Below are 8,699 nucleotides of genomic sequence, written 5' to 3' on the forward strand. Positions count from 1 at the left end.
GTCCGTATCCCTCTATTCCCATCCCCAATTCTAGCAGTTACTATTCGTAGCCACCCATAGGAGAGTCAAACAAAATAGAAAAAACATGCATTTAGAATCATAGAGTGGCTACAGCACAGACCATTTGGCCTAACATACCTGAGCCAGCTCTCTGCAAGAGCAATTCACTCGGCTCATACCCCTGTCTTCTCCCCGTAGACCTGCAAATATTTTATTTTGAGAAATGATCCAGTTCTCTTGGGCAACACGATAGCTCAAGTGGCTAACACTGTGGCTTCACAGCGCCAGGGTCCCAGGTTCGATTCCCCACTAGGTCACTGTGCAGAGTCTGCACGTTCTCCCTGTGTCTGCGTGGGTTTCCTCCGGGTGCTCTGGTTTCCTCCCACAGTCCAAAGATGTGCAGATTAGGTGGATTGGCCATGATAAATTGCCCTTAGTGACCAAAAAGGTGAGGAGGGGTTATTGGGTTACGGGAAGAGGGTGGAAGTGAGGGCTTAAGTGGGTTGGTGCAGACTCAATGGGCCGAATGGCCTCCTTCTTCACTATGTTCTTTTGAAAATCATGATTTGATTCTGCCTCTACACACATTTTCAGGCAGTCCATTCCAGACCCAAACCACTCGCTTTGTAAAAAAAGATTTTCCTTCATGTCGTCGTCGTCGCTTTTTTGCCGATCATCTTAAATTGGTGTGCTCTGCTTCTCTATCCTTCCACCAACGGGAATAGTTTCTCAGGAGAGAGAGGGATACAAAATGGAGAGGGAATAACAGAGAGATCACAAGAAGGTGAGAATGAAGAGGTAGAGTAGACCATTTAGCCCTTTGAGCCTGCTTCATTTGACAAAGTCACGGCTAATCTGGTGGTGGCCTCAATTCCACAATCCTGTCTGCCTCCCAGTAACCCTGAACTCCCTTGTTAATCAAAATCTTTCTAACTCAGCCTTGAATGTATTCAATGACCCAGCCTCCACTGCTCTCTGGCGAAGACGCCACCTGGGCACCGCCAGCCTGGCACTGTGGCAGTACCCCCTGCCAGACTGGAAGTGCCACCTGGGCACCCTGGCAGTGCTAGGCATTCTGGGTGCCAGGGTGCACAGGTGGCATCAGCAGCGCTCGGGTACCACTCTGCATAGAGGCCTCCAATCGCCTGGGAGACCCCATCAAGTGCCATTCCGCCTGATTAACCTTTGTGGAGACAGTACTAAACAGAACCCAGCCGGGGTCACTGAGGCAAGGGGATTCAATCCCGGGCGCTGGGTAGATCCGGCATAGACACATTCAAGTGAGCCTAACTGTTCATGTTAGATCTTGTGAGGTGTGACGAGCTGGGTAAATCTCACGAGAGGCCTCTTGTTGGATTTTCCGGCTGCATCACGTCCCGAGTCGGGTGCGGCCATTTGATCGTGTCCCAAAATTGTACACAGTACTCCTAATGAGCAACACTCTTCCACTTTTATATTCTCTTCATAGACTTTTTATTGTCTTCTTTTCCATCTATCTTTGTGTCATACATTCAGTCCCTTCATTCAAGTCATGTATATAGATTGTAAATAGTTGAGGACCCAAAAATAATCCATTTATCTCGACTCTTTCATTTTTTATTTTTTTTAACATAGAATTTACAGTGCAGAAGGAGGCCATTCGGCCCATCGAGACTGCACCGGCTCTTGGAAAGAGCACCCTACCCAAGGTCAACACCTCCACCCGATCAGGGAAATTTTGGACACTAAGGGCAATTTATCATGGCCAATCCACCTAACCTGCACATCTTTGGACTGTGGGAGGAAACCGGAGCACCTGGAGGAAACCCACGCAGACACGGGGAGGATGTGCAGACTCCGCACAGACAGTGACCCAAGCCAGAATCGAACTTGGGACGCTGGAGCTGTGAAGCAATTGTGCTTTCCACAATGCTACCGTGCTGCCCCTTTAGCAAACCAATCCTCTATCCATACTCATATATTACCCCTGGCACCTTGGGCACTTGTCGTGTAATAATCCTTAATGTGGCACGGTATTGAATACTCTTTGGAAATCCAAGCGTACCACATCTTCAGGTTCTCCCTTATCCACCTTGCTTGTCACTTCCTGAAAGAACTCTAATAAATTAGTCAGCCACCATTTCCCGTTCACAAAACCACATTGACTCAGTCTTAATAATGGATTCTAGTATTTTCCCCATAACAGAGGTTAGGCTAACTGGCCTATAGCTTCCTGCTTTCTGCCTTCCTCCTTTCTTGAACAGAGGTGTTACATTTGTGGTTTCCAATCTTCTGGGACCTTTCCAGAATCTTGGGAATTTCGGAAGATCACAACCAATGCATCCACTATCCCTGCAGCCACACTGGGATGCAGGCCATCAGCTCCAGGGGACTTGTCAGCCTTTAGTTCCAGTAGTTTCCCCGGTGTCTTTTCTGTAGTGATTGTTTTAGATTCCTCCCTCTCTTTTATCTCTTGATTTTCAAGTATTCTTGGGAATAGCAGAGCAATAGAGAGGGGGGATGGCTAGAAATGGAGAAGGAATAACAGAGAAAGAAGGAGGGATAGAAACAGAGGGAATAACAGAGAGAACAAGGGATAGATTTGGAAAGGGAATATCAGAGAGAGTGAGGACAGGATTGGAGCGGGGATAACAGTGGGATGAGGACAGCATTGGATAGAGAATGCAGTGCAGTACCACACTGGTGGGTATATAGGGGTGGTCTGCTTACGGTGGGTGTCTCTGTTCTCCGGGAGGAGGCCACTGTGCAGCAACTCTCAGTCACGGCTGCATTCTCGGAGCGGGGGGGGGGGGGGGGGGGGTGGGGGTGCTGTGGGGTCAATGGGGCATAGATGAGTGGAAGGGGGGGGGTCGATGCAGGACACATGGGGGGGGGCAATAAGGTATAGGGGCTGTAAAGCGGGAAGGATGATGAACAAGTGGGGAGCAATGGGGCATGAAGGGGGAAAAGGAGGGGGAACGATGGCAGGGAGGGGAGATTGAAGGCGCAGCCTGTAAGTGTAATAAAGTGGGGGTACTCAAAGCTCTCCTGGAGGTGGGCTCTCCTCTCTATATGACCACGCTTCCAGCCTTGAGATGGGGAAAGATGAGGTCCACATGGTTAATGGGGATATCAACAGTGATGGGTCAGGAAGGAGAGCTGCAATGTCCACCAAAACAATGGGATTGAGGGTTGCGGGGAGGCTAGAGAATAATCAGAGGGAGATCAACGACGAGGTTCCAGGAAAGTTGGAGGGACTTGAACACTGACAGTGGGAGGGTCAAAGCTGGTCTCAATATAAAAATAAAGTACCACCATCTTGAATCCACAAAGTAAATGCAAATTTGCCAAAGTTTGAAATTAAAATTGGAAAAGATTCAACACAGGTGGGATCTGAGGCAGTGTGGGCAGCCTTCACCCCATATCCTTTGATCCCTTTTGCCCCAAGAGCTGTATCTTATTCCTTCTTAAAAACATGCAATGCTTTGGCCTCAACCGCTTCCTGCGGTAGCAAATTCCACAGGCCGATCACTCTCTGGGTGAAGAAATTTGTCCTCATCTCAGTTCTAAATGGTCTACCTTTTATCCTCAGACTGTGACCCCTGGTTCTGAACTCCCCCGCCATCAGGAACATCCTTCCTGTATCTATCCTGTCCAGACCTGTCAGAATTTTATACCTCCTCATTTTTCTAAACTCCAGTGAATATAATCCTAGCCGACTCAATCTCTCCTCATTTGTCAGTCCCACCATTCCAGTAATTAGTCTAGTAAATCTTTGCTTCACTCCCTCCATAGCAAGAACATCCTTCCTCAGTAAGGAGACCAAAACTGCAAACAATATTCCAGGTGTGGCCTCACCATGGTCCTGTATAATTGTTGCAAGACATCCCTGCTCCTGTACTCGAATCCTCTCGCTACGAAGGCCAACGTACCAGTTGCCTTCTTTACAACCTGCTGCACTTGTATGTCTACCTTCAGCGACTGGTGTACGTGGACACCCAGGTCTCGTTGCACATTTCCCTCTCCTAATACATAGCTATTCAAATAATAATCTACCTTCTTGTTTTTGCTACCAAATTTGCTACACATTTATCCACATTATACTGCATCCGCCATGCATTTACCCGCTGACTCAACTTATCCAAATCACATTAGTGAATTCTAGTGGATTCAATAATGTTCATCATAACATGGAGATAGCAATGCAGGTGGGATTACTGGGCTGCGATTACTTCATTGCCTGACCAAGCTGTGAAATGAGTTGGCACTAACCTGCTGACGAAGCTTCTCTCCCACACTTTGGGAGAATTTTAATTGACAACATCACGTAGTTTTGGGTGTGGGCAGGATTTAAAGTACAGAAAGTGATATTATGCTGGGAACCCGACATAACCCCCCCCCCCAATTCTGATTGAACGCAGGTGGATTTGCAAGTGAGTGGGGACCACCCTTCCCCGAGGAGCTGTGTGGTAAATCGTTAAAATATACAAAAAGTCAAATAATTGAGGATTTAACCCAGCATGCGGAGATAAACAGCCATTTCCACAGGATTGTCAAACTGTGTGTAACTTGCCAGGTCAATGAGATGAGAGCACAGCAAGAGTAATTGAGCACAAAACTGACAGGCTGGGAAGTCTTTAAAGAGCGAAATTACCAAGCTTGTGGTCAGGATCAGTGAAAGACTTGTGTTCACTGAGTTGTTCTTCAATTGTGAATGCACTGCCTTGAACTTCCAATTATTCAGAAGTAATTTTCGCTGCTTGGAGATTACTCACCTTTCTCACAATTACCCTGCTGTCAGCCTTCAGGAACATTAGGAATAGAAGCAGGAGTTGGCCATTTAGCCACACAAGTTTGCTACACCATGATATGGCTGATCTGATTGTGGCCCCAACTCCAACCCCATACCCTCTTGACTCCCTTGTCAATCAAGAAATGATCTAACAGCTTTTAAAATGTTCAATGAATCTGTCTCCATGACCTTCTGGGGAACAGAGTTCAACAGACTCACAACCCTCTGAGAAGAAAACAATTCTCCTCATCTTCATCTTAAATGGGAGGCCCCTTATTTTTAAACTGTGTCCCCCCAGTTCTCGTCTCTCCCACAAGGGAAAACACCCTGTCAACATCCACCCTGTCAAGTCTCCTCAAGATCTTCGATGTTTCAATAAGATCACCTCTCATTCTTCTAAACTTCAATAGGCTCAGCCTGTGCAACCTTTTCACATCGGATAACCAACCTCATTCCAGGAATCAATTGAGTGACGGATGAACCTTCTCTGAACTGCTTCTAAGGCATTGTTTCTTAAATATGGAGACCAAAACTGTACACATTACTCCAGATGTGGTATCACCAAATACCCGAAGTAACTGTTGTAAAACTTCCCTACTTTTATATTTAATTTCTCTTACAATAAACAACAGAATTCAATTTGCCTTACTAATCACTTGCGTTACCTGCATACTAACCTTTTGTGATTCATTTACCAGGAACCCCGGTTTCTCTGTACTTCAGACTTCTGCAATCTCTCTCCATTATTACGACACCCTGGGCTGGCACAAGGTCAATTCCAGCCCCATTTGACCCGAAGTTGCAATCGAATTAACTAATAATTCTTAGAAAAATACCCGAAGTCTTTGGCTCTTGGCTTCCCAATAATTACAGTCACCAGGTTTGTAAATTTAAACACACTTACTTTTTATTTATAAGAACTATCATGAAATATGCAGCAAATACAACTGGTTAACTATTATCTAATTCCTAATCCCTCACTTTAATTTGCCCCCACCTTCTATACACACACACAAAAACAGACAAACACAGAGGGGAGGAGATGGGTGAAAGTAATAAGCAAAAGGAAAAAGAGTCTTTGTTTCAGATGGTTGTCTTCAAGCAGACTTGCCTTCAAAGTAAGCTTTCAGATCCAGGTCTCTCTTTGTAGCCTGTAATGGTTTCACTGTAGACTCATTCAGGTTCTCTGTAGATTCATAAATACAGCAACTCACAGCCTTTCAGGAGAGAGAAAGTCCTTCCCCTGAGTGTCCAGGATTTTAGCTGGGCTTCTTGGGTCCCTGAAAATCATTCCACTCAAGTACGACCCAATCACTTGTTACTGGGCAGAATACGGCCTTTTGACCACCAGCCAATCGAACCAAGTCCCCCCTCATCTCTCCGGTGCCGGAAAGTCTGGGTCTTGCTGTCCAAAGCGAGCAGCACCATATACTATGTTGCAACTTCTTGAATTCCTCATTCTCTCTGCTGCTTGACTGAAAGATACATGTCCATCAAAAATGATAATAGCAAAATAAAGAAAGGGGAAATAAGGGAATCAATAGGAAGGACCCTTTCACTATTCAACTAATATGCTGCTTTTTATTCTTCCTGCCAAAGTGGATAGGTTTGCGCACATGATACTCTATCTGTTAAATGTCTGCCCACTCACCTAACCTATCTATGCTCTTTGTTGACTCCTAATTGTCCTCTTTACAACTTACTTTCCTAACTACCTGTGCCTCATCAGAAAACCTAGCAACGGACTTCCGGGTGCGGCGATGACCAGCTGAGTCGCACATTTCGGCAGCTCCCTGTGAAACGGACTTTTGGGCTCTTGATAGGAGCCCCAACGGCAATTTTGACGGCTAAAAACACTGTGCGGTAAACCAGAAGGGAATCCCCCCTGGATACGGATGGAAAAAGGAGAGGGAAGTGGCCAGATTGCAGTGGATCCTTTAGAACAGCGGCAAGGAAGGCAAGCAAAAACCAAGATGGCGTCGGAAGGTGGCAGTTTAACATGGGGCCCTGAACAACAAGAGTTCTTGAAATGCTGTGTGGAAGAGATCAAAAAGGAAATGAAGAAAGAGCTGTTGGCCCCGATACTACAGGCGATCGAAGGGCTAAAGGAGGAACAAAAGACCCAGGAGCGGGAGCTTCGGGTCGTGAAGGCAAAGGCAGCCGAGAATGAGGACGATATACAGGGCCTGGTGGTGAAGACGGAGACGCAGGAGGCACATCAGAAACGATGTGTGGAAAGGTTGGAGGCACTGGAAAACAACGCAAGGAGGAACAACCTGAGGATTCTTGGTCTTCCTGAAGGTGTGGAGGGAGCGGACGTCGGGGCATATGTGAGCACGATGCTGCACTCGTTAATGGGAGCGGAGGCCCCGGCAGGTCCGTTGGAGGTGGAGGGAGCATACCGAGTGATGGCGCGAGGACCTAGAGCAGGAGAAATTCCCAGAGCCATAGTGGTGAGATTCCTCCGTTTTAAGGATAGAGAAATGGTCCTTAGATGGGCGAAGAAAACTCGGAGTAGTAAATGGGAGAACGCGGTGATCCGCGTTTATCAAGACTGGAGTGCGGAGGTGGCGAGAAGGAGGGCGAGCTTTAATCGGGCCAAGGCGGTGCTTCATAAAAAGAAGATAAAATTTGGAATGCTGCAACCGGCAAGACTGTGGGTCACATATCGAGAGAGGCACCACTACTTTGAGACGGCGGATGAAGCGTGGACTTTTATTGTGGAAGAAAAACTGGAATGAGCGGGTTATTAAAAAGAACGTTCGAACAAAGTGGTGGGGCGAATGTGGGGGGCAAAGAGGGGTTTTATGTACTAATCCTGCGATGCGGTAACTTTTCTCTCTCCCACAGGTGGTGATGGGGGGAGGAAGGGAGGTGGAGGAGATGGGGCGTTGGCCATTGGGGGCGGGGCCAAGGGAGAAGCGCGGGCTTGGTTCCCGCGCTATGATAATCATGGCGAGAATAGAGAAGCAGGAAGGAGGGGGCGTCGCACGGTGCGAGCCGAGGTCACGGGGGGAAGCCGAGGTCAGCCAGAGTTTGCTGACTTCTGGGAGCAACATGGGGGGAGTAATTACGCTAGCGGGGGATCTAGCGGGGGGGGTGGGAGGGGGGAATTACTGGGTTGCTGCTGCTGGGGAGAGGGGGGAGCTGGTATGGGAGAGGATGGGCGGGGGGGCACCGCCTGGGGGAGATACAGCTGCGTGGGAACCGGGTGAGGAGCTGGAAAAAGGTGATGGCTAATCGACAAGGGGGGGGGGGGGGGTAGGAAGCCCTCCAACTCGGCTGATCACGTGGAACGTGAGAGGGCTGAACGGGCCGATAAAGAGGGCACGGGTACTCGCACACCTTAAGAAACTTAAGGCAGATGTGGTTATGTTACAGGAAACGCACCTGAAACTGATAGACCAGGTTAGGCTACGCAAAGGATGGGTGGGGCAGGTGTTCCATTCGGGGCTAGATGCGAAAAACAGGGGGGTGGATATATTAGTGGGGAAGCGGGTAATGTTCGAGGCAAAGACTATAGTGGCGGATAACGGGGGCAGATACGTGATGGTGAGTGGCAAACTACAGGGGGAGACGGTGGTTTTGGTAAACGTATATGCCCCGAACTGGGATGATGCCAATTTTATGAGGCGGATGCTAGGACGCATTCCGGACCTAGAGATGGGAAAGCTGATAATGGGGGGAGATTTTAATACGGTGTTGGAACCAGGGCTGGATAGGTCGAAGTCCAGGACTGGAAGGAGGCCGGCAGCAGCCAAGGTACTTAAAGATTTTATGGAGCAGATGGGAGGTGTAGACCCGTGGAGATTTAGCAGACCTAGGAGTAAGGAGTTCTCGTTTTTCTCCTATGTCCATAAAGTCTACTCGCGAATAGACTTTTTTGTGCTGGGTAGGGCATTGATCCCGAAGGTGAGGGGAACGGAGT

This window comes from Scyliorhinus torazame, chromosome 14, assembly GCF_047496885.1.
Source record: "Scyliorhinus torazame isolate Kashiwa2021f chromosome 14, sScyTor2.1, whole genome shotgun sequence".
Lineage (NCBI taxonomy): Eukaryota > Metazoa > Chordata > Chondrichthyes > Carcharhiniformes > Scyliorhinidae > Scyliorhinus > Scyliorhinus torazame.